Genomic DNA, 26924 nt, shown 5'->3' on the forward strand with positions numbered 1-26924 from the left:
CATTGGGTGGCTCAGATAAAGAACCCTAATTGTACTGGGTTTACTTACTGAAGAGAGGATTATGCTTAGTGAAATACATACGTCATTAATCAAAGCTTAAAAATATTAAAATAAAAAAGGAAGATACTATACTCTCATCATTTCTGAAATAGAGTCTTTGCCAAGGTGTCAGTACTGCAGAAAATAAACCTCAGCTTAGAATCTTCCTGAAATGCAAAGCGTGCTTTCTTTGTGCTGTTTCCCTGTACACTCAACACAGTGTTTTGGAAACCTTCAGTTATCTAAATTCCCATCAGGTGACATCGTTTAATCTAACATTCCCTCTTTCGTATACGAAAACAGCTCTAAGGACAAACCGCAGAGATGCTTTGAACTCTCTCTCTTCTGGTGGTTGGGAGGGAATTTCCAATCTCACTCTCTTTCCTTTGCCTTCCCAACCCCTCCCCCTCCCCGCACCCCCTACCACAAGTAGGTGAGGAAAGGCTTCTGGCTGCTTTCCTCCAACCCACCCCCGCACTCCCTACCACAAGTAAGGGCTCACCAGGGGAAAGAACCTTTGACCTTGGTCAAGAAAAGTACCTGTCTAATCAGTGAGCTTATTAGGCCACCAGGAGTCCACATGTGTAAAAGTTAGTTGGAATGAACTTTTTTTCTTTGGTGTGAAAATTTAGGTCTCTGGTATTGGGAGGGAAAAAAAAGACTGCTTTAGAATAATACACCTATTTCAAATATTGTCATGAAAGCATAAAAACAGAACCCTTCTTAAAAAGGCTGCAGAAAATATGATTTTACTTTCAAGACAGCAATAACTGAAAAAAACAAAAAGGTTTCTTTCAGGTCAAATCTTAAAAAGGTCCTAGGCTTATACAAACGTCTAAGACCCCAACCCCTGCTTTCAGAGGGCCTTAGAAAGATTAACACATTTGTTTTAAAAGCTGGTGCCCCTCTTTTCAAAAAACAATCCGTTGCACTCCTCTCCTCATATTGTCACATTATCACTCATCTAAGTTATACTTTATAAACTGCTTTGATGTGGTACACACATGCAAAAAGTATACAAAGTGGATAAACTTCTACTGTCAATGCTGCTGTAGAGGTATATATTTAGTAAACATTTAGTTACATTATTTTATTTTTGTGAAATGAGAACTGATCGACCAAACCTTTCAAACAGACCCACCAGACGATAAATACCACCATATGTTTGATTCACAGTACATTTGGGCATAAACACTTCAATTACAGCTTTGTGTTTAGTATCAAAAACCTTTTCTTGTGTGCGTGTGTTTTCTCTACAGATCCCGTGCTCTGGATTACATTTTGAAAATCGCTTATTACAGATAAAGCCCCTTTCCAGGTACGTTTCCGAGAAACATATGTATTTATGCACACAAAGGTGTGTGCAGATCTTTTCACAAACAAATGTCCATATGATGCCTGAGCCGCGCTCCCCTGCACATGCCCACCGCGTGGTGTGCCCAGCCGGCCACCCCGCGCAGCCGGGGTGCCCACAGGGACAAGCTGCCCCCGAACACGCGGAAGCCCCGCGGGGCCTCCCCAGGAAAGTTAACCGGCGTTTTCACACCAGCTGCGGCGCGAGCCTCCCCGCCCCCACCGGGCCTCGGGCTGCCGGGCCAACACCCAGGCCTCCCCGCACCCGGCAGCGTGCGGCGGTGGGGGCGGGGCGGCCAGTGCCCCGGCGGCGCCTCGCAGCGCCTGCGGGTCTTTATTTTTAAAAGACTGCGCCGCACTCGTACAGCCCCCAGCGCCGCCAGGGCGGGCGGGAGCGAGAGGAGCGAGGCCGGCGGAGGCCCCCCCGCCGCGCCGCCGCCGCCTCCTCCCCCGCCCCCCCCAGTCCGCGGCGCCCCTCCCCCGCCGGCCCCTCCCCCGCGCGCCCGCCCGGCGCAGGCCGCTCGGGTTTGTTTTGCTGCGCGGCCGCCGCCGCCGCGGGCCTCGCGAGCTCATTTGTGCCTGGCTGGTCCCCATTCCTCTCTCCCCAGTGTTGAGTGTCTGAGCCGTTGGCTGCTCCGAACCGTTTGGCTCTTTCCCTTAGTAACAGCTTTTACCTTCTGCCTCAATTCCTCTCCCCGCTCGCGCCCTTCCCCCGCGCGCCGCCTCCCCCCGCCGCCGGCCGCGTGCGCCCCCGCCCCTCCCCCCGCGGCGGGAGCACCTCCGCTCGCCACCTGGGGACCCGCGCCGCGCTCCCCGCCCCCGCCCGCCCGGCGCCCATCCCCCGCGCCCTCCGCTCGCCGGGGTTATAATTGCCTCTCACCCCCCGGAGGGGTTATTTTGGGGGTGGTTGGAGGCGGCGGCGGCGGCGGCGGCGAGGAGGGGAATTTCCTTGTGCCTCCATTCCCGGGAGGGGGGAGCGGCGTCGGAGGCCACCGTTTCCAGGTAAGCGCTGGGGGCCGGACCCCGGGGTGGGGGCGGCCGCGGGCCGGGGCGGGGGGCGCGGGCGGAGGCGGCTGGGGGGCGCTGGGCCGCGGGGGGATGGGCACAAGTGGAACATGCATTTTTCAACTTGGCCCTTTGGCGAGCTGGGGTTTTGGTGGGGGAGGGGAAGGCAGGGAAGGCATTTAGGGTGCCCCATCCCCCCTTTTTCCTCTCAGGCTTCTTTGAAATGCTCACGTGCCTGCCCACCCCCTACCCTTTCCTGATCTCGGGGATCCTCACCCTTATTATGTTGTTGTCCCCGAAAATGTGCGCCTCGGCCTTCTCCCTCGCTTCCACCCTTCGTGCATTTACACCCCCATTTTGTGTGTGTGTGTGTGTGTGTGTGTGTGTGTGTGTGTGTGTGTATGTGGGGGGAGGCTTTCAGGAAAGAATTTGCAGCAAATTGAATCAAGGAGCCATCATGAGGCCGACTCTTTTATAGCCTATTTTTAGCAGAGGAGAGGGATCTTTTCGGTGCACGTTATTCTGTTGGCAATGGAAATCTGCTCCCCTCCCCAGGCGCGTCCCCGGTGCAGGCGCGGCGACCCGGGTTGGCGTGCTAGGGGCTGCGGGCGGCTGTTGGGGCCGCGCGTCCCGGGCGGGGGCGCCGGAGGGGGAGGGGCGCGCGGCCGCGGGGCCGCTCTCCCGGACGTGTTTATTTGTAACTTAGTGCCTTTTATCGTCTTAAGGAGGTATTTGCTAGAGCCTCTTTGAAGTTGGGTTCAGAAGTGTAGAATTGGCAAAGTTATTGCCAGCTTCCTGGTAAGTTTTGGGTGGCACAAAGTCACATTATTTTCTGACAGTGTAAAGGCCACGTTGTGAGGGTGGTTTCTCGGTAACTTCCTCTTTGCAACCGATGTCATTTTTTTTTTTTAAACAAGCCGACTTTTATTCAAGTGAAATTATTAATCTTAAATGGCAGCTCGAGGGAAACCATGCATGTGTTAACATGTTCAGTATTTTTGGAAGTTCCTAATTTGCCGAAAGAGGCATCACTTTGCAGTGGCAACCGAGATTAAATTTAGGTTGTGAAAATGGTGTTTCATGTAAAATTTCGGTTGAAATGGCTCTTAAAGAATGCTCCTGTTACTAAGTTACCTCATAACATTCTCTAAAATAATTTGGTGATTACAAATGACAAGTGCTGAGACCTAGTTAAAAGCTATATTTTTCTCAGTGTCTGGAGTTTACTTAGAATCTTGGACTGTGCACCAAGGTGAAGAGTTTTAGTACCTATGTCATTTACGGTTGACTTAGGGAAGTTTACTGTTGGCTTCCTTGTTTTCCATACAAGAACCTTATGCTGATCTAAATAAGCTTGTTAGTAAAATGTGGTGGGTGAAATGATGGGTGATTTGTAGTCTGAATTGCCTGACCTCCCCTCCCCCCATGTAATTAAGTAATGGTTTTTCTCCTCCATTTTTCCCAAAGACTCCTTTATCAGATTGCATAGTATAAGGCCCCTGTGGTGTTTTCATCTACTTACTAAACCAAATTATAAAAAATATAGTAATTACACATTGAAGATACAGTGAGTGACTTTTTGGCTTTCTCAGTTTAGTTCATTTTCATTTTTGTTAAATAAGACCTGTGCTACATTGGTGTTTGTTAGTAATCCTTATTTCCTGAGACTGTATGTTCTCACCATTTTAAGAAGTTTGTAGTCTAGGGAAATAGGGCAGCTTTGTCTCCATGAAAACAGTGTGTTTGTTGGGGTGTATCATGGGAGTTCATGGCAAGCAAGCTTGAGAAATCATCATTGAGGGTTCTAGAAATAGTTAGCATTTACCTGTGAAGGAAGGGTGGCAGAAAGAAAATATGCCTACGAGTGGTTAGGCGTGAGATGTGTGTTTATACTTTTTGCTCTGAAATTGTGGTTTTTCTGCCTGTTTGGAATATGATGTTTTTTTCCCTGTGTTGCTATAATGCATTGTGTGATCCATGTAACCACAACCATTAAATCCACAAATAACTACTCTTTTTTGCTATTTGAATAGTTAGAATGAGATCTAGAGGGCAAAATGGTACACTGTATGGAGGATGAAAACCATATGTAAGTGGGAAAAGTTTCCCTTACTGTTACAGAACTTAATGGACTTGTTAATGACTTAAAAATTGTTGCAAAGCTCACCATCAGTTTATAAAATGCTTTTCTTGCATATACCAACTTTAGTTATTAATTTGGGAGATGTGGTATATGTGGAGTGGCCCCTTGTGGAGGTTGTATTTTTGCATTGGTTGTCTCAAAGAAGTGTTAGACATTTTAATAACTTTTTGCGTGTCCATGAATTTTTTTGTTACTTGTGTTTTCAATATCTAATTAAGGTTTATCATGATTATCATGATACGTGCCTACCAGGAAAATAAGTAACTACTTCCTGAGAGCCTTTCAAGCTAATAAGCAGAAAGGGCAAAAGCTTAATATAAATATAGGGGTTACTGATAAAAAGAGATGTGACTAATGAACCTTTGTAATGACAACCTGTTGAATAAATACATCTGTTCCTACATAGCGATGATGTTTAAGTACAACCTGGTCAGCTGAGTAGCTGACACAGGAGTTCTATGATTTACTCCAACTGTATTACTACAGAGAATTTCTGACTTAATGTATTTTGATGAAGTTAGTAGAAATAATTTGTTGGGTTTACTCAATTCCTGTGTCTTTTATATAAGAATTGAGAGGAAGGGTGCCTGGGTGGCTCAGTCAGCAACCGACTTCGACTCAGGTCATGATCTCACAGTTCATGGGTTCGAGCCCTGTGTCAGGCTCTGTTGCTGAATGCTTGCTCGGAGCCTGGAGCCTGCTTCGGATTCTGTGTGTCCTCTTCTACACCTCCTACACTTGTGCTCTGTCTCACTCTGTCTCTCAAAAATAAATAAATGTAAAAAGAAAATTAGAAAAAAAAAGAATTGTAAAGAATGTGAGTGACAGTAAGTCAGGGGAGAGAGATGGCAGAAATATTGGCACCGTGGGACTGTATTTTTCTAGTATATGCGAATTTGACTTATTTCACAAATAACATTTGTGGTTTGTCACTGAAATACAAAAATCAGCTAACAGAGCCATTTATACATCCCCATAGTATAGAGGGGTTAGGACCCTGGGCTGTGTAGTAGACAGTAAGAGTATGGTCCAGTTTGGAGACCATCATGGTGGTATCGCCTGTTCTATCACCAACAGAAACTTGAATTAAAAAAAAAAAAGCTGATGCTGGAGAGGTTTACTCTCCACCACCTGCAGGATTAGACTCTGTAAGAGTACAATTAATTTCCCTGTTATGAAGAGCCAGAGGAAAGAGACTTTGCTTGGGTTATGATCTAGGAAAGGTGTGAGGTGCTTTCTCTGTCATGTATACCTCAGGCTAATCTTATGAAGTGGGTAGTACTGGATCTGTGGATGATGAAACAGAGGTGCAGGGTTAATTCCCTTGTCCTAGGCCACAGAATGATCAAATGATGCATTAGGGTTCTAATGTAGGTAGGTCTAAGTCCTAGTCTGTGCTCGTTCTGGATGAGTGTAGCTGTGCCAGATTTTTCCAGCTGTTTTGTCAGATGTCCTTGGAAAAAATTAGCGTTTATAATTCTGTAGTTGGGCATCTCTATTAACTGGGTCAAGTAATTGCATGGATAAATGAAATTCATAGGAGTCCTACCTACATCATTGTCTTTAACTCTCTAGAACCATTTAATAAGATGCAATCCTCTTGCCAACTGCTCTGTTTCCTACCTTTAAGATGGACAGCAGTGAAGTAGCCTTTCCAAGTACTGCCAGTAGAAAAAAGAAAATATGGTTCCATGCCTGAAATTAAGAAGGAAAAGCAAGTAAGAGTATGTTTAACTATCCTCATCCTCAGAGTATGTATTCCTCAAAACTTGTGTAAGAATGTCACGTTAAGTCTTTTTGTGTAGCATAGTGTTCCATTGGGGGTCTTTGAGGCAAACTGCCTGGGTTCAAACTCCAGCTCCATTCCTTACTGCTTATGCAACCTTAAGGGGAGTAACTCCCTCTTTGTTTCCTCTTCTGCATGATGTGGACTGTCAGCTTCTAGAGTTGAAAAGATTGAGAGAATTGTATGTGTAAGGTGCTGAGAATAATACTTGACATACAAGTATCATGGAAATGTAAGCTGTTAAACATGATGATGTTGGGTTTGGATTTGAAGTTTGCTTCTTTGTATTACATTTTATTTGTTCTTTATTTTAGTGGGGCCGTGTCATAGAAAATATTTAGTAGTTTTATTTCCTGAGTTTCCTGGGTAAAATATTTGAAATAAACTTAATGTATTTGCTCTTGAAGTTGTGATTGAAGACTTAACCTTGAAGAATTAGATTTGATTTTAAAACTAGGAACAATATCAAGCATTGTATAGTGACAGTGCTAGTGCTGGGTTTTTTGCTTTTTTTTTTTTTTTTTTTTTTTTTTTTTGAGAATGAGGGTATGTGCCTGAGCACCCACCCAAGTTAGGGAGGGGTAGAGAGAGGGAGGGAGAGAATCCTAAGCAGTCTCCACAGCCATTGACAAGGGGACTAGGGGCTCCATCTCATGACCCTGGTATCATGACCTGAGCTGAAATCAAGAGCTGGATGTTTGGGGTACGGAGGCGCCCCCAGTGTTGGGTCTTTTGCCTGACTTTTATTGCTGTTCTTTTGTTACTTGGACTTGGACTTTTTAAATCTCCCACCATTTGGAACATTTTCTAACTCTTTAAATAAAGGAATTTTGTTTTTCAGGGCTGGATCTGGCAAGTACCTAGGATCTCCTTTTTAGATTGGAGTGATGACTTTAAGTGGATCATTGTTTTCTGTAGCCTTGACCTTTCACCTGTGTTCTTGTTCCATATTTTCAGCTGCTGTCAAGACAGTTCTACTTGGAAGTTCTGTTGCTCTGATACATCTCTAAGCATTGTCTTATTTTCACTTCCCATTTTTACTATTAATTCAGCAGTGATGTTAACTACTAATAGAATTTATGTGTCAGGACCACACAGCTGCTTTGACAGGGACTTGGACAATCTGAGTGGCTGATACCTTGATTTTAAGAGTGAGGAAGCCAAGGCTCAGTAGTAAGGGGCGCACAGAGGGGTTTAGGCCCCGTGTGTCTGATTCTAGGCCAGTGTTCTTAGCAGTCTACTGCTTCACAGTGAATGAACGGAAGACAGAATGAATGGTTTTAGGTCTGGATTATTGCATTAATTTTCTAGTAGGTTGCTCTGAGCAGGCTTTCTCCATTCTGTCTTCTGTAACTGCTTGGCAGTGTAATTTATTTAAAATACTGATTTCATCGTGTCAGTTCCTTTGCTGTGGAGAACCCATAATGGCTTCCCTTTGCCAACTGGATAGGGTTCATAAGCTTCAGTCTGGCTTTTTAAGGCTCTATTTTACCTATTCAGCTATAGTTCCCTCTCTTCTCCCAAACTGTGATTCTGGCCTGTCTTTCAGATACTGCAGTTTTGACATACACGTTACTCTTCTGCTTTTCACTCATGCTTGTCCTTCCCTTTGTCTTTTTTATAGTCTAGTTTCAGTCCACCTTCCCTGAAGCTGTTTCTGGCTATCTCGACTCAGGATATTTCTTCACTGAGATACCATCGTGTTTAATGACTATCACAACCTCCATAATTATTATTTCATGGGTTTGTTTATCCTAGCCCCAACTGCATGTTACATTTCTTGAAAGAAAGGGCCTTTTTTCTTCTGGTATTAGCAGAATTTTTGATTTTTGTACCATACTGTCTTCATATTACAATGGATTGTTTCTTTCTACAAGTGCCCATGGTAAAATAAGTGGTGATGGGTCCTATACTACTGTTGATGTGGCCGAAGCTTCTGTTGGACTTAGGCCTTCAAAGTTGAGGTGTGCTGTAGCAGCACTTAACTGTTAATTTGAAAAAAATCTTGATCCTGGAATTGTAGCCATGATTTTGGTGAGGAACCTAGTCTAGTTGGGAATCCTGTCACCCTAAGTTGGCTTTATTTGGTTGTATTTGTGGCAGTTATAATGAAACTTAGGATTTTGTACTTATTTTCTTAACCTCTCTGGCTTTTTTGCTCATTATTTTCTCTGTAGTGTGCCTAAATAAGATTGTGTTTTTAGCATCTTGACCACATTGGAATCTCATTTGAGTCATTACTGTGAGGGTATTAACATTCAGTGTAGAGTGTGTCTATTTTATGGTGTAGGTGGGTTCAGTCTACCAGAAGAAAGTTATCATAACCGTCTCTTCAGTAGGTTTTTATGGTAAGGCTGGGTGCCATATTAGTTCTTCACAACCTGGGTAATTTATTCTAAAGCAACTAATTTGGTATTATATCCTGTTGAATTTTTTAATATTTAAATAGGTTCTCAGCATGATTTTATTTGCATCAAACAAAATGAGCTGCTTGTCCCCCCGCTTTCTAAGAGCTTACACTTTTTTATTTTTTTAATTTCTTGAGAGAGAGAGAGCACCAGTGGGGGAGGGGCAGAGAGAGAGGGAGGCACAGAACCCGAAGCAGGCTCCAGGCCCTGAGCTGTGTCAGCACAGAGCCCCACGCGGGGTTCAAACCACAAGATCATGACCTGAGCTGAAGTTGACACTTAACTGACTGATCCATCCACGCACCCCTCTTAGAGCTTATGTTAATTTAGAATTAATACAAACTGTATAGGTCGTGTTGAAAGATCAACAATTAAATTTCAGTAAATATACAAAGAGTATCCAGATTAAAGAATGTGAGATGAATACTTTGAATGAGGAAGAATAGGTAGTGAATGTTTAAACTGAGGAGTTTGCCATCTGTTTTCCTCTTAAGCAATTGTAAGTTTTTTTCAGGTGGTAGAACAGAGGAGAACATGGAAAGCAAGGGTCAGAGATGGTGCTTCCAGTCTCTTAATAGAATAATTTTTTTTCATATAAAATTGTACTCTGGACTCTCAAACATTTTTTTTTTTTTTTAATGAGACATTTAAAATTTTAAATACCTTAAAAGTAGTGAATAATTTTTACTTTTTAGGAACTAGATACCAGTGTACTTCTTGATATCTAGTTTGTCCGAGTTCAAAGGTGGTAATTAGTTCTTTTCTTTCATTTTTTTTCATTGTGTCCTTTCCAGCACATTGTGTGATAGGACATTGTAATGACATAGATAATCAGTTAAGTGGATGTTTGCTGCTTTGTTGTTACTGTTATCCACTTAAATGGTGGCTAGTATTTTAATATGGATTCAGTATTAAGCAAATAAATTTTTATCATTTTTTGCAAAGCCATAGTTACAAGGGTAAATCATTTAGTTTTTAGAAATGCAACTGAAGAGGTTCAAATGAAGTGTTATGTAAAGCTAGTTCATCCTTTCAAGGAATACTTGTATAGTCAATTCCTGTGTTAAAATTTGGAGATTCTGTCATTTATGTAATTTTTTTGAGGGAGATCTACATGGAAAATATGCTTAATGGCTAAAAATCTATAACCTTACATAGAGTAATAGAAAGCATTTGGCATTAGCATAAGCAAACACCTCCAGAGAATTTATAGTAATGGTATAATTTTGCTAGTTACCTTCAACTGCTAGTAGAATACAGCTTATGGGTTAGTGAGAGGTGTTTTATGCTTTCCTCTTAATTTGAACAAGCTAATTGGGTAGAATGTATACTGATTTTGTTCCATTTCTATTTTTTGGCTATCAGATGTCATTAACTCTCAGTATAAGGCAATTGGGTCATCTGCTTTGGGTTTCTGAAATAAGGTAATGGAAATAGATAATGAATGAATTTCCTTAATGTCTTTTTTTCCCTGTGTAATTGTTCTTTTATGGAATAGAATTTATCATACATGTATGAATTTTTAGATGCTATATGTAGCTTTAGTATAGTTCTTAGGCACCTTTTATACTTAAGTTTTCTCCCACTAAAGTAATGGGTTTTCTTTAAATCACCTTTCTCTGTTTTCTTTAGTAAACAGTGTATCTTTGTGAGATCCTAGACTGAGTTTAGGATTGCAGTCTGTTAACTGTGTCAGGGAAGTAGTTTTCCTATTCTGTGAGAACTAACAGGCCCTCATGGTTGGGGGATTACTTCTTTGACCTTGGCTTTCCTTTTATCCTGCTAGCAGAGGTCACCAGTTTTAACATCTGTTGAGAGTTGTTTTGTGTGAAGTGTTCCTTTACAGATTTGTTTAGGATTAATGTTTATAACTTTCTTGTTAGTATTTATAGGTTCTCAAAGATACATTTAAGTGAAAAAACAGGCAGAGGATGTTGTAGTCTGCTGCCATTTTAGCTTGCAAAAGGGGAGAGAGGCAGTGAGGAGGACACAGACATGATGGGAGAGTGTATGAGTTGTGTGTATGTATGTTTGTTTTACGTGTTTAGGATGACTACAGAAAGATACACAAGAGACTAGTAACAGTGACTTTAGGGGGTGAGGTTGGGATGGGGAGATCATGTGGTCAGATGTGGGAGAAACTTATTCTCATGTATAACCTTTTGAACTGTTTGAATCTTGCTATGTCAGTATTACCATTTTAAAAAAAGTATTGATTGTGAAAAATCAAGGCATCCGGTTAAGAATTCTTAATATTTCTATTTCTTTAATTTGGACAGTCAGAAGAAGAGAGAAAACTTAATTTTTCCTATGCTTCTCAGACAGTTCTTGAAGAGCTGGAATTGTGTATATTTCTGCAAACACTTAATTTGTCAGATTTGTTGGGAAAATTAGAGCCACTGAGTATGATTAAAAAGTGTTGGTCTGTTCCATGATTGGGTCAGCAGACCACTTGAACTATTTAGTAATAGTGACTTGGTGATTTTCAAGTCCTATCCAAGGTCGATAATTAGAAATTCAGTGCAAATATTAGAAGGAGATACTGGTTGTACAGATGTATGTAGGTGTTGTCTGATTTCAAAGGTGTTTTGCCAAGGGTTTGGAAATCAGGTGAAAATTGTATTTCTCATAGTTTAGTAGTTGATTTTTAATAATTGTGATAGTTTTTGGTATAATGGGATTTGTGGAACTGGGTTTTGATACTACACAATCCCTGACTTGGGAATTTACATGTATGTATAAGTTGGCGTCACTTGTAATTGTTCACTGAATGTTTAGTTTATTCTAAAGGGTGTTCTAGTTGTGCTCCTCATTTTCAACTTAAGCTGGAAAGTCTCAGAGAAAGGTAGCATCTGTTTTTGTGCCTTTAATTCTGCTTCACTGTGACTTGACAGTGTGACCTGCCTCCCTGGGAGCAGTGCTTCTCTCTTTAGTGATAAGAGAGCTAGGCAGGGTAGGTGTCTGATCTTAGGCAGTTAACTCTTACTGTAGTATGTTGCTGTGGCGAAGAGCTCGGTGTCTGGAGTCGGGCATGGCTGGTTTGTCACCCCTACTTATTAGTTGTATGACTCTGGAAAATTAGGTAATTCCAGTTTCCACTCTGAAAAATGGAAATAAGGAGTAATTAATACATGCGTCATAGAACACTTGTGAGGATTCAAGTGTGAATATGTGTAAAGCAGTTACCATAGGCCTGGCACATGGGAAGTAATGCTTGCTACTACTTGGTGGCTTTGTTAAGTGCAGCAGTAACAGCTGTAGGGAGAGGCAGAAAAGTGACACTCCCCCTTGTGAACCTGTCAGGGCTTCCTGTGGCAACTGCAGAGAACTGGATGGCCAGAATTCCCAGTTTTGTATTTTGTGACTGAGCTTTTGTTGCTCACTCTTCTTTTTCTTTTTTTAATCTGGAAGCTATTTTATTTATTTAATTTTATTTTTTATTTTTTAAATTTACATCCGAATTAGTTAGCATATAGTGTGACAATGATTTCAGGAGTAGATTCCTTAGTGCCCCTTACCCATTTAGCTCATCCCCCCCTCCCACAACCCCTCCAGCAACCCTCAGTTTGTTCTCCATATTTATGAGTCTCCTCTGTTTTGTCCCCCTCCCTGTTTTTATATTATTTTTGTTTCCCTTCCTTTATGTTCATCTGTTTTGTTTCTTAAAGTCCTCATATGAGTGAAGTCCTATTATTTTTGTCTTTCTTTGACTGACTAATTTCACTTAGCATAATACCCTCCAGTTCCATCCATGTAGTTGCAAATGGCAAGATTTCATTTTTTTGATTGCCAAGTAATGCTCCATTTTGTGTGTGTGTGTGTGTGTGTGTGTGTGTGTGTGTGTATGTGTATATATATACACACCACATCTTCTTTATCCATTCATCCATCGATGGACATTTGGGCTCTTTCCATAATTTGGCTATTGTGGATAGTGCTGCTATAAACATGGGGGTGCAGGTGTCCCTTCGAAACAGCACACCTGTATCCCGTGGATAAATGCCTAGTAGTGCAATTGCTGGGTTGTAGGGTAGTTCTATTTTTAGTTTTTTGAGGAACCTCCATACTGTTTTCCAGAGTGACTGCACCAGCTTGCATTCCCATGTTGCTCACTCTAAAATGAGAACTTGGGGGCGCCTGGCTGGCTCAGTCAGAGGAGCATGCGAATCTTGATGTGAGGGTCTTGATGTTGGGTGTAGAGATTGCTTAAATAAAAATAAAACTTAAAAAAATAAAAAGAGAATGTGTACTGTGTGCCTTTGTTATGTCTCTAGTACATATATATATTTTAAGTTTATTTATTTGGAGAGAGAGAGAGCACAGTGGGGAAAGGGTAGAGAGAGAGGGAGAGAGAATACCAAGAAGCAGGCTCTGTGCTGTCAGTGCAGAGCCCAATATGGCGCTTGAACTCACAGAATTGTGAGATCATGACCTGAGCTGAAACCAAGAGTTGGACGCTCAACTGATCGAGCCACCCAGGCATCCATCCGTATATGTTGTTTTACAGTAATTTTTAAATATTTTTGGTCACCTCTTGATACTTAGAGAAAAAAAAAGTTACTGCTTTTCCTAAAAAAAAAATAGTCTTTTTACTTTCTGGAATGGACTCTCCACTCCTTTTCTGTTCTCTGGCAAATGAAACACTCCTCTCTGGCTCCCCAGTGGATGTTGCTTGTATGGATCAGTTATTTCAAATATGCATGTTGCATGTTATGCAGACTTGGACTTTCACTGAGAAGTATATAAGACATAACAGGATATGTATATGTGCAAAAATACTGAAGTTTTGCTTTAATAGCTAGTATAGACATTTTCTATAATCTTTCATTTAAAAACATGCTTCTATAAATTTATGAATTGAAAATGATTTTATTTACCAAATTTAAAAAATACTGGTTTAAAGTAATGTAGAATTATAATTCTCTAAGTTTTATGGATTTAGAATCAGTACTAAAAATTAGAATCAAATTGTCGTTGTGAATGATAGAGCATAGGTAAGTCACATTTATTGGTGCTGATTTCTTTAGGTAGTTTTCTGAGGCTCTATTAGGATTCTGAAGTTCTAATCCCCCAAAGTGTGCACTCAAAGTAAGATACGAAGAATAAAGACATTTGATTGCTAATAAATGTGAATATAAGATTTTTGGGAGGATTAATCTGCCAGCATCTCTGGATTAAGAATCCTGACTGCTTTTCATAAAGAATAGTAACAAAATAATAACCATTATAGTAAGATTTTTCTATTTCATTAGAGAAGAAGTTTGTATAAGATTGTCTTATAGTGTTTAAAAACTGACATACCACAACATTTTGGCTGAATGAAGTTACACCATCGGATTGAAGGTTAAGCTTCTTTCTGTGACAGTCTTAAGTTGACGTCCTGGCCTGTGACCACTAATCATCTGCTTCTAGCACAGATCTCCCTTTGAGTTACTTGTTGAGTCCTGTCTCACTAGGCAAAAGCCTTCTTTGGGAACAGTTGTGTTTCACCCATCTTTATCCTTAGCATCTGGTAGGTACAATGCTTGACACAGTATTTCAATGATATTTTAATAAATATTTGTATTTATAAATGTTTTAAAATTCATCAACAGATTTAAAAAGTTACCAAGGTGGTGCATTTAAAAGATAGTAATTTTACTTTTCTCTGAATGTTGTTGAAACAGGCAAGGTATTATGAAATGAAAAGAACAGAGAATTTACTTTAGAAGCTTTTGTGTTTTTTACCCTTTGTCTACTCATTTGTAGGAGAGTATTTTTTAAGTAGATAACAATCTTTTGTATCCATGGACCCTCTGCTTCTTGAATGTGGGTATGTTTTCTAATTTGGTGCTTCTCTACTTGCTTTGTTGCCTGTTTTTGGGTCCTATACTCATGAATAGCTGACTGTCTTTATTTCATCTAGTCTCGTTTGCCCTTCTTGCATTTTATTCTAGATGACTCATGTATGTTCTGTAGTAGATAATATTGGTTGGTTCATTTGGTCTGACAAATCAACGTAGAGGTGATTTCCTACAAGTGAGAACTGGTAGTAACAGGAAAAGTGACTTTTTTTTTTTTTTTGATTGTAACAGCATACTAATGACCTTTGATAAGTATGATAAGTGCATACAGTATAATTTACACAAATGCATCTGTTGTTTTATAGCATACGTGGTGGAAACATTCTTATATGCTGTTTACTTTGGCACTATGAAAGATGCTCACTAAATGTCAGTTTTCTTCCCTATACCCTATCCTGTGGGTTTTTCTTCACACTCAGGATGAAATCCAAAAGTCCTTCCTTAGCTTGTGAGGAACCCCCCACCACATAATCTGCTCTGTGACCACCTCACAAACCTTCTCCTGTTTCACATTGCCCGTCTTCCCCTCGTTCACTGTGCCTAGCCATACCAGCTCCATTCCCACTGAACAAGCTTGTTCCTGTCTCAGTGCCTTAATTGCTTTGCTCTCTGCCTCAGGCTTTGCCCTGAGATTGTCATATGGCTAATTTTTTTATGTCATTCAGATTTCACTTCCAGTGCCACCACCTGAGAGGTCACACTGAAATAGCTGCTCACTCCTTAGCCTTTTTCAGTTGCAGGACCCTCGTATTTTCCTCATAACATTTAGTCTCTCTGAAATAGCCTTGATCATTGTTTCTTTTTGTTTGTTTGTTTTATTCACCTCTGGAATTTACACTCCATGAGAACAGGGATGGGTTCTGTCTTGTCACTCCAGGACAAAACAGGACTGGTAGGTGTTCAGTAAATATTTGAGTGAATTGTTTGCTCAGAAATGCTTTTGTAACCAGCTGATAGCTTTAACTTGTTTCCTCCTTACAGTAGAATACTGGAAATAATTCATTAAAAATCAGCATTTAGGGGAGGGTCAAAAGAGGCTTATTTATTGCATTTACTGTTTGGAATCCCAGGGATGTATATGTGAGTGCTGTATGCTTTTCTTGGAGGAACTACTACAGATGGTATTTGAATCAATCTGGAAAAAACAGGTAAATGGATAATTGATGAGCAAATTTGAATATGTGCTTCTGTTACCATAAAATGTTAGATTTTAAGAAGTTAACACTTTCGTTTTAAAATACATATTTCATTCAAGTTATGTGATGAGAGCTAGATATTCCTATTTATGTTTTTTACAGGTTAAAGAGATTCTTTAATTTGCTTTTAATTCCATTTACCTGTGCTATTCTGTTGCGATTAATCTAGGCTAACTTCACCAAGTTGGTATATGAATTAGAACTCGTAGGTGTACAATAGACAGTTCAAGTTAGCTTAAGCCAAAGAGAGGGATTCCTTGGCAATAGAATCCCAAAATGGATTGAACTGTGGGAAGAGCATGGGGTCTGCAAGGCTTTAGGCACAGCAAGAACTAGAGCCATTTGAATATCACCAGAAATCTCTGTTGACAGAATGTGTGTGTGTGTGTGTGTGTGTGTGTGTGTGTGTGTGTGTGTTCTGGTAGGTTAGTTTCATTCTTTGAGAAGATTTACTTTCTTCACACAGTGGAAAATGTCAGTGCCAGAGTTTTTATCCGTTGTTTTCCCCTGCTGTAGAGGAGGGACTACCTATTTATCTCATCAGGAAAGATCTTGAAGTAGTGATGAGCTTGGTTTGGGAAGGTGCCTATCATGGCCAGAGGCCATTTAGAAACAATGGCTGCCACTTTCCAGTAGAGCAGTGGGAATGACATTTGAGTAAACCAGGGAGCCGCTGGACAGACAGCCTCTCTTCCCCTCCCCCCACACCAAAATGTGCATCCATTTATAGTTGGGAAGGTTATGCATTTAATCCATGATGGACTGTGCCCATAAAATTCTCTTTCAACCAGAACTGGCATATATTTTGTTGTTCTCAATGTTTTAAATATGTATTGTTTTTTAAAATGAAAAGTTGGGATTCCTCATGTGGTAGTATTTATAATTTTATGTACGCTGTCTATAACTAATATGGGTGTTCAAATGAATTTATCTTCTCAAAACGAGTTACATACTAAAAAAAATTGATGTTATTTATTTTGGTTTTGTTTTTCACATTATTTCTGCTAATTTTACAGGTAACAGAAGCCCAAATTTGAGGGCAAGCATTAGAAAATTATCAACGGGTTAATTATATATTTTTAGGGGATATTTTAAACCTTGAAGAAGATAACTACCCTTGTTTGTCCTAACCAGATACTCAAATTTAGCATTTAGCAAAATTAATGAGTTGTATATTCTGAAGTTATTTTGAGCAATACTTCATCAGTTCACTTAAAATAAAAATTGTTAGCCTTGTAGACAAAGCTTTTTTGTGACCTAATAGAAATTAATTTTCGTGGACTTCAGTTGCTTCATCTTGAGAACATTGAATTGGGTCTCTGAAGTCTCTTCTGCATCTAATATTCTTTGATCATATGATTGCACATATAATTTAAAAATTAAGCTAGGGGCCTGGGTGGCTCAGTCGGTTAAGCCTCCGACGTTGGCTCAGATCATGATTTCCTGGTTTGTGAGTTCCAGCCCTGCGTTAGGTTCTCTGCTGTCAGCGCAGAGCCTGCTTCTGATCCTCTGCCTCCTTCTCTCTGCCCCTCCCCTGCTCATGTGTCCATTCTCTCTCTGTCACTCAAAAACAAACATTCAAAAATAAAAATTAAGTTAGTGTTCAGTCAAATTAAATGGGAAATGTACAGTGCTGATTTTTTCAGGTTATTTATTACCTGAATTGGCTTTTTCTAATAACATTTACATTTCTCTGATGTCTTCTCAGTTTTGAACAGATTATTCTCACAGAAAATATTTTTTAGATATCTGAAGAAGAAACGTCTGTTTTTATCCATTAATCAGAGTTCAGGTGCATTTGTTACATCCCATTTCACTGTAGTGAAAACTAAAAGGAATAGCAACAAACATGTTTACGGCAGTTTTTTTCTTTAATGCCCTTATTTTAATTGTATGATTTCTGAATGTTCCAGTCAGTAAATTTTTTAGCAATTTAGGTTTTATCTTTGTGTGCTGTACATTTTTGAAATTGTACTAAAGATACACGTCTCTGAAGTGCAATGAGAAAATGCTGTATTTTGAGTAATTTTTTTAACTACTGAAATACGTTTCAAGTGTCGCCCATATTAACTACTAATTGAGAAGCTGTGTATGTTAAAAAAAAATTTACAGCAAGGGGCATCTGGGTGGCTTAGTCGGTTAAATGTCTGGGCTTCAGCTCAGGTCATGATCTCGCGGTTTGTGAGTTCGAGCCCTGTGTTGGGCTCTGTGCTGACAGCTCAGAGCCTGGAGCCTACTTCTGATTCTGTCTCCCTATATGCTCCTCCCCTGTTCACGCTCTGTCTGTCTGTCTCCCTCTCTCTCTCTCTCTTTCTCTCTTTCTCAAAAATAAATAAACATTAAAAAAATTAAAAAAAAAACTTACAGCAAAAAACAGATATGTGAGTGGTATGACAGGAGGGCATTAAAGATGCCAAACAAGTTGTTTTTTTTCTGGAAAAGTTTTGTTTATGTGTAGCATATGGTTTGTAACTCGTAGAGTGGTGAGAACAAACAGGAAAGGCAAGCAGGGGTCGTATCATTAAGTGACATGTTTGCTGTGTTAAGGGGTTTGGACATTTCTTCTGTGACAGGAAACTTGTGAAGGACTTTAAGGAGAACAGCAGAATTATGTTTTAGCCTCAGATGATGTAGAGCATGAAGGGTGAGATGATGGTTTGAGAGGGAAAGGGGCTGAGCTCTGGTTGGGAGAAAGTTGAGCTGATAGTATGATGGGTGAGAATGACACCACATAATTCCGAGAGTATTGAAAACTGGACTGCATTTGTGAATTCTGAAAGGAAGCATTTGGAAATTCAGGAGAGAGTCAAAAGAGCTAAGCATCCAAATTTTTTTCTCTCTGGCTTGCTCCTCCTCTTGTGGAGAACCGGGGTATGAAGAATGGGGGTCTGTGGAGATGGGGAATTAATTTGACAATCCAAATAGCTAATGGACAAAAGCTTGAGGGCAACACAAGGAGGGAGAAATTGCTGCATGGGAATGGGAAATCCCCTTGTCATGATATCTTAACCAAATGGTAATTAAATTAGATGCTTATTTGAGAATAGTCACAAGAAAAATGGACTGTTATAGTGTAACTAGTTCATTGGGTGTAATTTTTATGGAGTTTTAGGTTAATCACTTTATTTCATAATCACTTTATATATAAAAACTTTCCTAAGGATTTTATGTTAATATAAAAGTCATAAGAATCTTGGTTTGATAACTTTAGAAAGCTGATCTGAAGTACTGTTTAGTTACAATTACATAAATAGTTTTTCAAAAAATTAGCTATTTTAAAATAATTTTAGATTTATGGAAGAGTTGCAAAGATAGTACAAAATTGCTGTGTGTACCCTTCACTCTTAAAATCTTACATAATAAGATTACATATGGTACATTTATTAGCAAATTTAAGAAATTAACATTGGTATAATATTAAACTAAACTACAAACTTTATTTGGATATTCCCAACTTTTCCCATTAATGTTTTTTCTGTTCAGTATCCAATCCAGGATCCCATATTGCATTTAGTTGTTTCATTAATCTCCTCCGATCTATGACAGTTCATCAATCTTTCTTGTTTTTCATGACCTTGAAGAATACTGGTTTGTATATTTTTAATGATGGACTGAAGTTATGGATACTTGGCAGAATAATGCCGCACAGGTGATGTAGGTCCCTCTCTCATAGCATCCAGGGGTACATACCAATATTTACATACAATAATACTGTCAATTATTACTGGTGGTGTTAATCTTCATCACTTACTTACGTCGTGTCTGGTAGATTCCTTTACGATGAAATTACTTTTTCTATTTTCCATATTCTTTTCATTAGAAGTGAGTCAATAATTTCAACCCTTATTCAAGGGAGGGACATTAAGTTCCATCTCCTAGATGGAAATGTATCCGAGAGTTTGTGGACATATGTTAAAGTTACCACAGTAATAAGAAATTTTGGGGAGGGATGTCTGGGTGGCTCAGTCAGTTAAGCATTTGACCCTTGATTTCAACTCCGGTCATGATCTCACCACTCAGCCCCCTAAGGATTCTCTCTGTTTCCCTCACTCTACCCCTCTCCCTGGGTGTGTGTGTGTGTGTGTGTGTGTGTGTGTGCGCATTTGCACGTGCTCTTATGCGCACTCTCTCAAATAAATAAACTTTTAAAAAAATCGTAAAAAAATACTTTGGGGAGATACTCTGAGGCTGTGTAGGTTTCACTCAGTAATTTTAGCATTCATTAGTGGGATCTTGTTTGCAGTAGTGATCACTGTGGTGGTGGTGGTCTAATGGGGATTTTCTAGTTCCTTCATGTCTTCTACATGTATTAATTGAACTTTTTTCCATGCAGATTTGTTCCTTTCCTTCATTTAATTTTTCAATTATTTATGTTAATTGTGGACTTGTGGATTTTTATTTTGTTCTTGCTCAGGGTGTTCCACCATTGGCCACTGGGAGCTCATTCAGTGGGCCACTGGGAGCTCTTGTGTCCTTCTGACATGACCCATCCTGTGTATTTGTAATCATGTTCTTTCTGATACACAGAATGCTCCAGACTCCTCTTGCATGTTCCCTCTCCTAGCCTTGGCATAAGCCACTTCTCCAAGAAGCCCTCGCTTCCTGTTATTAAAATCACAACAACATTTTTTTTCTAGTGTGGAAAGTAACGTCTTAAGAAATTTTTTTTAATGTTTATTTGTGAGAGAGAGCGAGAGAGAGAGCGTGAGTGGGAGAAGAGCAGAGAGACAGGGAAACACAGAATCCGAATAGGCTTCAGGCTCTGAGCTGTCACCACAGAGCCTGACGTGGTGCTTGAACTCACAAACTGTGAGATAATGACTTGAGCTGAAGTCAGATGCTTAACCGACTGGGTCACCCAAGTGCCCTGGTAGTAATGTCTTCGTATTTTACAAAGTATCCATATTGGCTTGTGGTTCTGCAACAAAAATTTCTTAAGGATTCTGAACCCCATGTATTTAGCAAACTTTTAAAGGTGTGTATGTGTCAGCATTCTTAGACACATAAGAAGACCTTTTGATACCAAGGAGTCTCGATAGATATAAGAAAGACAGATTTCTCCTCACTCCCAACATACTTTATTGAGTGCTTATTATATGCCAAGTACTGTGCACAGGTCAACAGGGAATAATAAGAACACAATCAAGATTACACAGGTTTTTTTAAGGAACATATGGGAGGGAGTACTTAACCCACTGTTGGGCCAGGTAGAGTATAGAGTGAGTCTTGAAAAATGACTACATCTTAGCTAGATAGGGGGTTGAGTGGGGAGGTAGAGGAAAGGTAGGAGGAAGGGAAGCCGTTCCATGAAGAGAAATAGCAGTGAAAAGACTACTGGGGTTGATAATTTATGAATTAGATCTATAGGTAAACACCTGACTATGCGGGGTGGTGGTGGAGGGGATGGGAGGAAGTGGTGGCAGGATCAATATCATGAGAGTCTTTTGGGTAAGCTAAGGCTTTGGAGAGTTGAGGGACCTTTTGAAGGAATTTGAGTTGGAAGGTAATGTAATCAAGCCATCCTGACAGCACCTTGGAGGGTATGTTGACTTCCAAGAGGCTATTGCTAGGACAGAGTTGAGAAGCGAAAGTCTTAATTAAGAACTGTGACCGTGGTTCTCAGACTTTATGTGGATCACCAGGAGAGCTTATTAACATGTTTTAACATTGCTCAACTCCACCCCCAGAGCTTCTGATTCATTAGATCTGAGTTGGAGCCTGAGAATTTGCATTCCTAGTAGATTCCTAGGTGATACTGATGCTGATATTGCTGGTTTGGTGACCACACTTGGCATTCACTGTGCTGTCAAAGAGAATGAAGGGAAGTGATAGGGGGAGGGATTTGAGGAGGTGATCACTGGATACTTACACCTCCTGATCTTTCTGTTCATCGCTCATTCGCAATCTTGATCTTAGTCTCTTACATCTTTTAGAGCTGCTGGCTTTTTTGAGTAGTGAGGAAAGGGCCGGGATTAGTTTTTGGAAACATACATGCAAATACAGGTTCTGTATTTTGCCAACTGAAAAATTGTATGCTCACTCCATTACTGGAAATGTGTGTCTTTCTCTGTTGACATCCAGTTACAACAGCTCCTGGTTTTACAGTGGTGCTGGCTAGCGTATGTGCAGCGCGTAGTTTCCAAGATGTGTTAATGTGGGAGAATTGTTCTGTTACAGTTGTTTATTCAGCCTATGTGCACGACTCTTTAGGTTTGGCTCTTTAATGATATTTCTTGGAGAAATGTAACTGAAAGGTGAATTTGATTTTTTTTAATAACTTAATTTTGAACACATCAAAATAGAGTTTTTTTTTTTTTAAAGCATGAATAGTTAAGATTTAGAGATTTAGCTATTTTTTGGTTGTAGGGTGGATGTAATTATTTTTTCTTTAGACTGATGATTATACAAGGTATAACTAGATTTAAAGTCTTTAAGGAAATTACTATCCATAAGATTCAGTCCTTACTGATGTTTGAACATACTGAAGTGGTAAATCTCCATTTTTTTCTCTATCGACTAATGATCAGTATTATCCAAGAAAATAATAAAATGTAAATACCATCACTGCATTAACAACTGAAGTGAAGTTTTCATTTTTTTAAAGGACATATATAATGTGTATATATGTAAACATGCATTTGAGTTTCAGGGATTCAAGAATACCAAAATTAATAAGGGAAAGTAAATTGTCAGGGGACAGAATGATTAAAAGCTAATTGCTTAATTTAAGATGAGTAACTGGTTATGGGGATAGTTGGGTATGTTTTTAGAGGTTTATGTCTTAACACGTATATGTCTTTTTCAGGCTTGGACAAAGTGCTGAATATTTACTGTTCAGTTGTAATCACTTCAGACTATTGATACTTTTTAAAAGTTTTTTTTTTTTTAAATTTTTTAATGTTTATTATTTTTGAGAGAGAGAGAGAGAGAGAGAGCGAGCTCAAGTGGAGGAGGGGCAGAGAGGGGGAGACAGAATCTGAAGCACGCTCCAGGCTCTGAGCTGTCTCGGGACTCGAACACATGAGCGGTGAGATTGTGACCTGAGCTGAAGCCAGACGCTTAACTGACTGAGCCACCCACGCTCCCCAGACTGTTGATACTTTTTAAGGATTAAAAATATAACAACAAAATAACTTGAATCTAGATTTAGGTACTTTTTTGGGAGAATCTATGATCATTATACATTTTGCACTTTTATACAAGTATGTCTTTGTGTGTATAACAAGTGATTGATACATGGGAAGTGAAGCTGATAACTGCTTCAAAGATGATTTGACTAGGTAATACATTCACATTGTTAAAAAAAAAAAAGTCAAAAGTATTTTTTCTCCTTTTGTTCCCCCAGTACCCCTAACTATTCAGTTACTTTCCTGGAGTCATTCGGTGTTACTAGTTTACTCTGTGTCTTTCCAGAGAAATACTGTATACTATGTAGAAAGCCAGTAAGTATTTATTTCATACCCTCTTCTCAATATTGTTTTAAACACAAATGGTAGGATACCAGTCACTCTGTTCTATCTTCCTTTTTTTTTCTTTTTTTTACTAGTTACTGTGTATTTTAAGTCAACACATAAAGAGCCTTCCTCCCCCCCCCCACCCCTGCTTGTTTTAAAATGGTGGCAAGGTATTTTATTGTATGGATATACCATATTTTTTTAAAATCTTTTTTTAATGTTTATTTAATTTTGAGGAAGAGAGACGAGTGTGAGTGGGGGAGGGGCAGAGAGAGAGGGAGAGACAGAATCTGAAGCAGGTTCCAGGCTCTGAGCTGTCAGCACAGAGCCCGACGTGGGGCTTGAACTTATGAACTCTGAGATCATGACCTGAGCCTAAGTTGGACGCTCAACTGACTGAGCCACCCAGGTGCCCCTGTATGGATATACCATAATTGAGCTGGTTCTCCTAGTTGATGGATATTCAGGTTCTTAAGACTGTTGCTGTTACAAACAGTGTTGCAGTGAGTCACCTTGGTACATTTATCATTGTGTATGCATGCAAGGATATCTGATGATAAATCACAAGAAGTGGAACTGCTGGATCAAAGGATGTGTATGTTTGCACGTAGGATAACTACTGCCAGACGGACTTCACAGAGGCTGCCCCAGTTTATACTCCTGCTCCCAGCTCAAGTCTTTTGCCCACACTCTTGCCAACATAGTGTTGCCAAATGTTTTGATCTTCCCTAATCTGATAGTAAAGATGATATTTTAGCATCTTTCTAAAATTATTTTTTAAGTAAACTCCGTGCCTGACTTGGGGCTTAGAACTTAACAACCCTGGGGTTAGCAGTTGCATGCTGAGCCAGCATGCTCAGCCAGCTCTGACTGGCTGAGCCAGCCAGGCGCCCCTGGTTTTCTATTTTGAGTGAGATTGAGCATCTTTTATATATTTGAGTCATTTCTTCTATTGAACTATTTTTTGGATTCTTCTACCATTTTTTATTGTGGCATAAGTTACATAAGGTAAAGTACATACATTTTAAATGTATAACTCTGTAAACTTTCTTTTAGGTGAAGTATAATTTACTCTCAATAGAAAGATTTTAAGCATACCGTTTTGGTGAATTTTGACAGCTTTATATGACGATATAATTCATCCCAGTCAAAATTTAGAGCATTTCCATCACCCAGAAAGAAGTTCCTTCAGGCCCCCCCTCCATTCAATTTTCCTTTCTCCCCACTTCAGGTAATCACTTTTCTGATTTCTCTTACCATAAATTGGTCATGTCCATGAATTTTTGTTGGAGTATACATACACACATGTACCTACCATGAAGATCAAGATACAGAACATTACCTGCCATCTGGCAGACACCTTTGTACTCTTCTTCCAGTCTCTCTCCCACCAAAAGGAACCAATCTGCTGACCTGTATTCACCGCCATCATCTCTGTGGTGTCAAGCAGTAGCCTCCCCCCACCCCCCAATTGCTATCTGTATGGATATAACACTGTTATTTTTTTGTGGTGTGTGTGTGGAAGGACAGACATTTGGGTTTTTCACCTTTGAGCTGTTTTGAATAAAACTGCAGTTGATATTCCTGTGTATGTGTTTTGGAAGATTTGAGTACCTGCGTCTTTTTTGGTATATTAGAAATGGAATCGATGGGCTATAGGGTATAGGTATATGTCAAACTTTAGTAGATACTGAAAAACAGTTCCCCAAAGTGATTGTATGACTCTGTACTTCCACTAGCAGTGTTTGAGACTTGCAGTTGCTCTGTATCTTTGCTATCACTTCGTATCTGTCAGTCCTTTTAGTTTTAGCCATTCTGGCAGGAGTGTAGTGGTATGTCATTGTGGTTATAATTTGAATTTTCTTGGTGACTAAATGAAGTTGAGTGCCTTGTCATGAGTTTACTGTTGATACATATTCTTTAACTGGGTGATGGATCTTAGCATGATCTGTAGGAGCTTTTTTTTAAATGTTTATTTTGAGAGAGAGAGAGAGAGAGAGAGAGAGAGAGCCCTCGTGCACATATGAGAGCAGGTAAGGACATTGCAGGGGATGGAGAGAGAGAATCTCAACCAGGCTCTGCACCAGCAGCGTGGAGCCTGATGCAGGGCTTGAACTCAGGAACCGTGAGACCACGTCCTTAGCTGAAACCAAGATGCTGACTGGGTCACCGAGGTGTCCCAGGAACTTTTTTGTTTTTAAATATATTTTGATAACACCTATTGTGATAAGAGTTTGCAGTTTTGTTTTTTTAAGGTTTTAAGTAATCCCTATACCCATCGCAGGGCTCAAATCTGTAACCCCAAGATTAGGAGTTGCCTGCTTTACTGACTGAGCCAGCCAGGTGCCCTCCGGATGTTTATTGATTTGCTATATGTCTTTTGATGTCCTGGCAAAAATTCAAATAAACCGACTTTATTATTTTTTATGTTTGTTTACTTTGAGAGAGAACGAGCGAGCATGTGCATGCATCTGCAAGGGAGGGGCAGAAAAAGAGAGCAAGGGAGAGAGAAAATCCCAGGCAGGTTCTGAGGTGTCAGTGCAGAGCCCGATGTGGTCCTCAGTCTCACGAACTGAGATCATAACTTGAGCTGAAATCAAGATGCAGACACTTAACTGATGGTGCCACCCAGGTGCCCCCACATAAGCATACTTGAAAGGAAAATTTTTGATCAAAATTTCTGTTGTTTCCAAATTGTTTTCGAGTTTTGTGGTGTACTTTGAAAGGTCTTGCTTGTTCATTCTGAGGTTACCATATTTCAGTGAACTAATGTGCCACCAAATGTAAGATATTCTGTTACTTTGTGTACTCCCACAAAATAGGAAAAATATTGTGAAACTGACATGAGTTTTTTTTTTTTTTTTTTTTTTACCACTTAGAATCTTTATCTTAAACTTACAGCTTTAGTTTTTTCTAATATATACTATACTTCCAGATAAATGAGTAGGAAAATATAGATGAAATAAATCAAGTATTTCCCCTAAGTTTCCACATTTCGAATAGGACTCCTGGGTCACTTTTTGACTTCTTAGTGTGTTTTTCTGTTGTCTTCTTTGCCTGAAGAATGTTAGTGGGGAACATTTTTTTTAAGTTTTTATTTAAATTCCAGTTCATTAATGTACAGTGTAATATTAGTTTTAGGTATGCAATATAGTGAGTGATTTAACACATCCAAGTGGCACCTGGCACCGGTGCTCATCACAGCAAGTGCCTTTCCTTAATCCCCATCACTTGTTTTATGCATCTCCCCACCCACCTCCTTTTGGTCACCATCAGTTTGTTCTCTGTAGTTAAGAGTCTGTTTCTTGGTTTGCCTTTCTCTCTCATTTTTCTTTATTTCTTTGCTCATTTGTTCTGTTTCTTAAATTCTGCATATGAGTGAAATCATATGGTATTTGTCTTTCTCTGATTCATTTCGCTTAGCATAGTACTCTAGCTCCATCCATGTCATTGCAAGATTTCATTCTTTTTTTATGGCGAATAAGCTGAATAATACTCCATGGTGTGTGTGTGTGTCTGTGTGTATGTGTGTGTGTATGTGTGTGTGTGTACACCTATACACCATATCTTTATGTATTTATCAATCACTGGACACTTGGGGCTATTTACAAATTTGGCTGTTGTAAATGATTCTGCTATAAACATTGGGTGCATGTATCCCTTTGGATTAGTATTTTTGTATTATTTGGGTAAATAC

At 39.7% G+C, this 26924-nt stretch overlaps 1 protein-coding gene across 5 annotated transcripts in view; it reads left to right on the plus strand.

Annotated features, from left to right (window-relative positions):
• Positions 1-2277: 2277 nt before the first annotated feature.
• Positions 2278-26924, plus strand: part of TBL1XR1 (TBL1X/Y related 1) — a 178086-nt gene continuing 153439 nt past the window's right edge. For 2 of the 5 annotated variants that reach the window (XM_049628547.1, XM_049628548.1), the window contains exon 1: positions 2278-2394. The gene's annotated coding sequence lies outside the window, so the exon portion shown is untranslated. Of the gene's footprint in view, positions 2395-2445; positions 3196-26924 lie in introns of those variants that run through there. The other 3 variants (XM_049628542.1, XM_049628541.1, XM_049628540.1) reach the window with 3 other exon arrangements.

This window comes from Panthera uncia, chromosome C2 (genome assembly GCF_023721935.1).
Source record: "Panthera uncia isolate 11264 chromosome C2, Puncia_PCG_1.0, whole genome shotgun sequence".
NCBI classification, from domain to species: domain Eukaryota; kingdom Metazoa; phylum Chordata; class Mammalia; order Carnivora; family Felidae; genus Panthera; species Panthera uncia.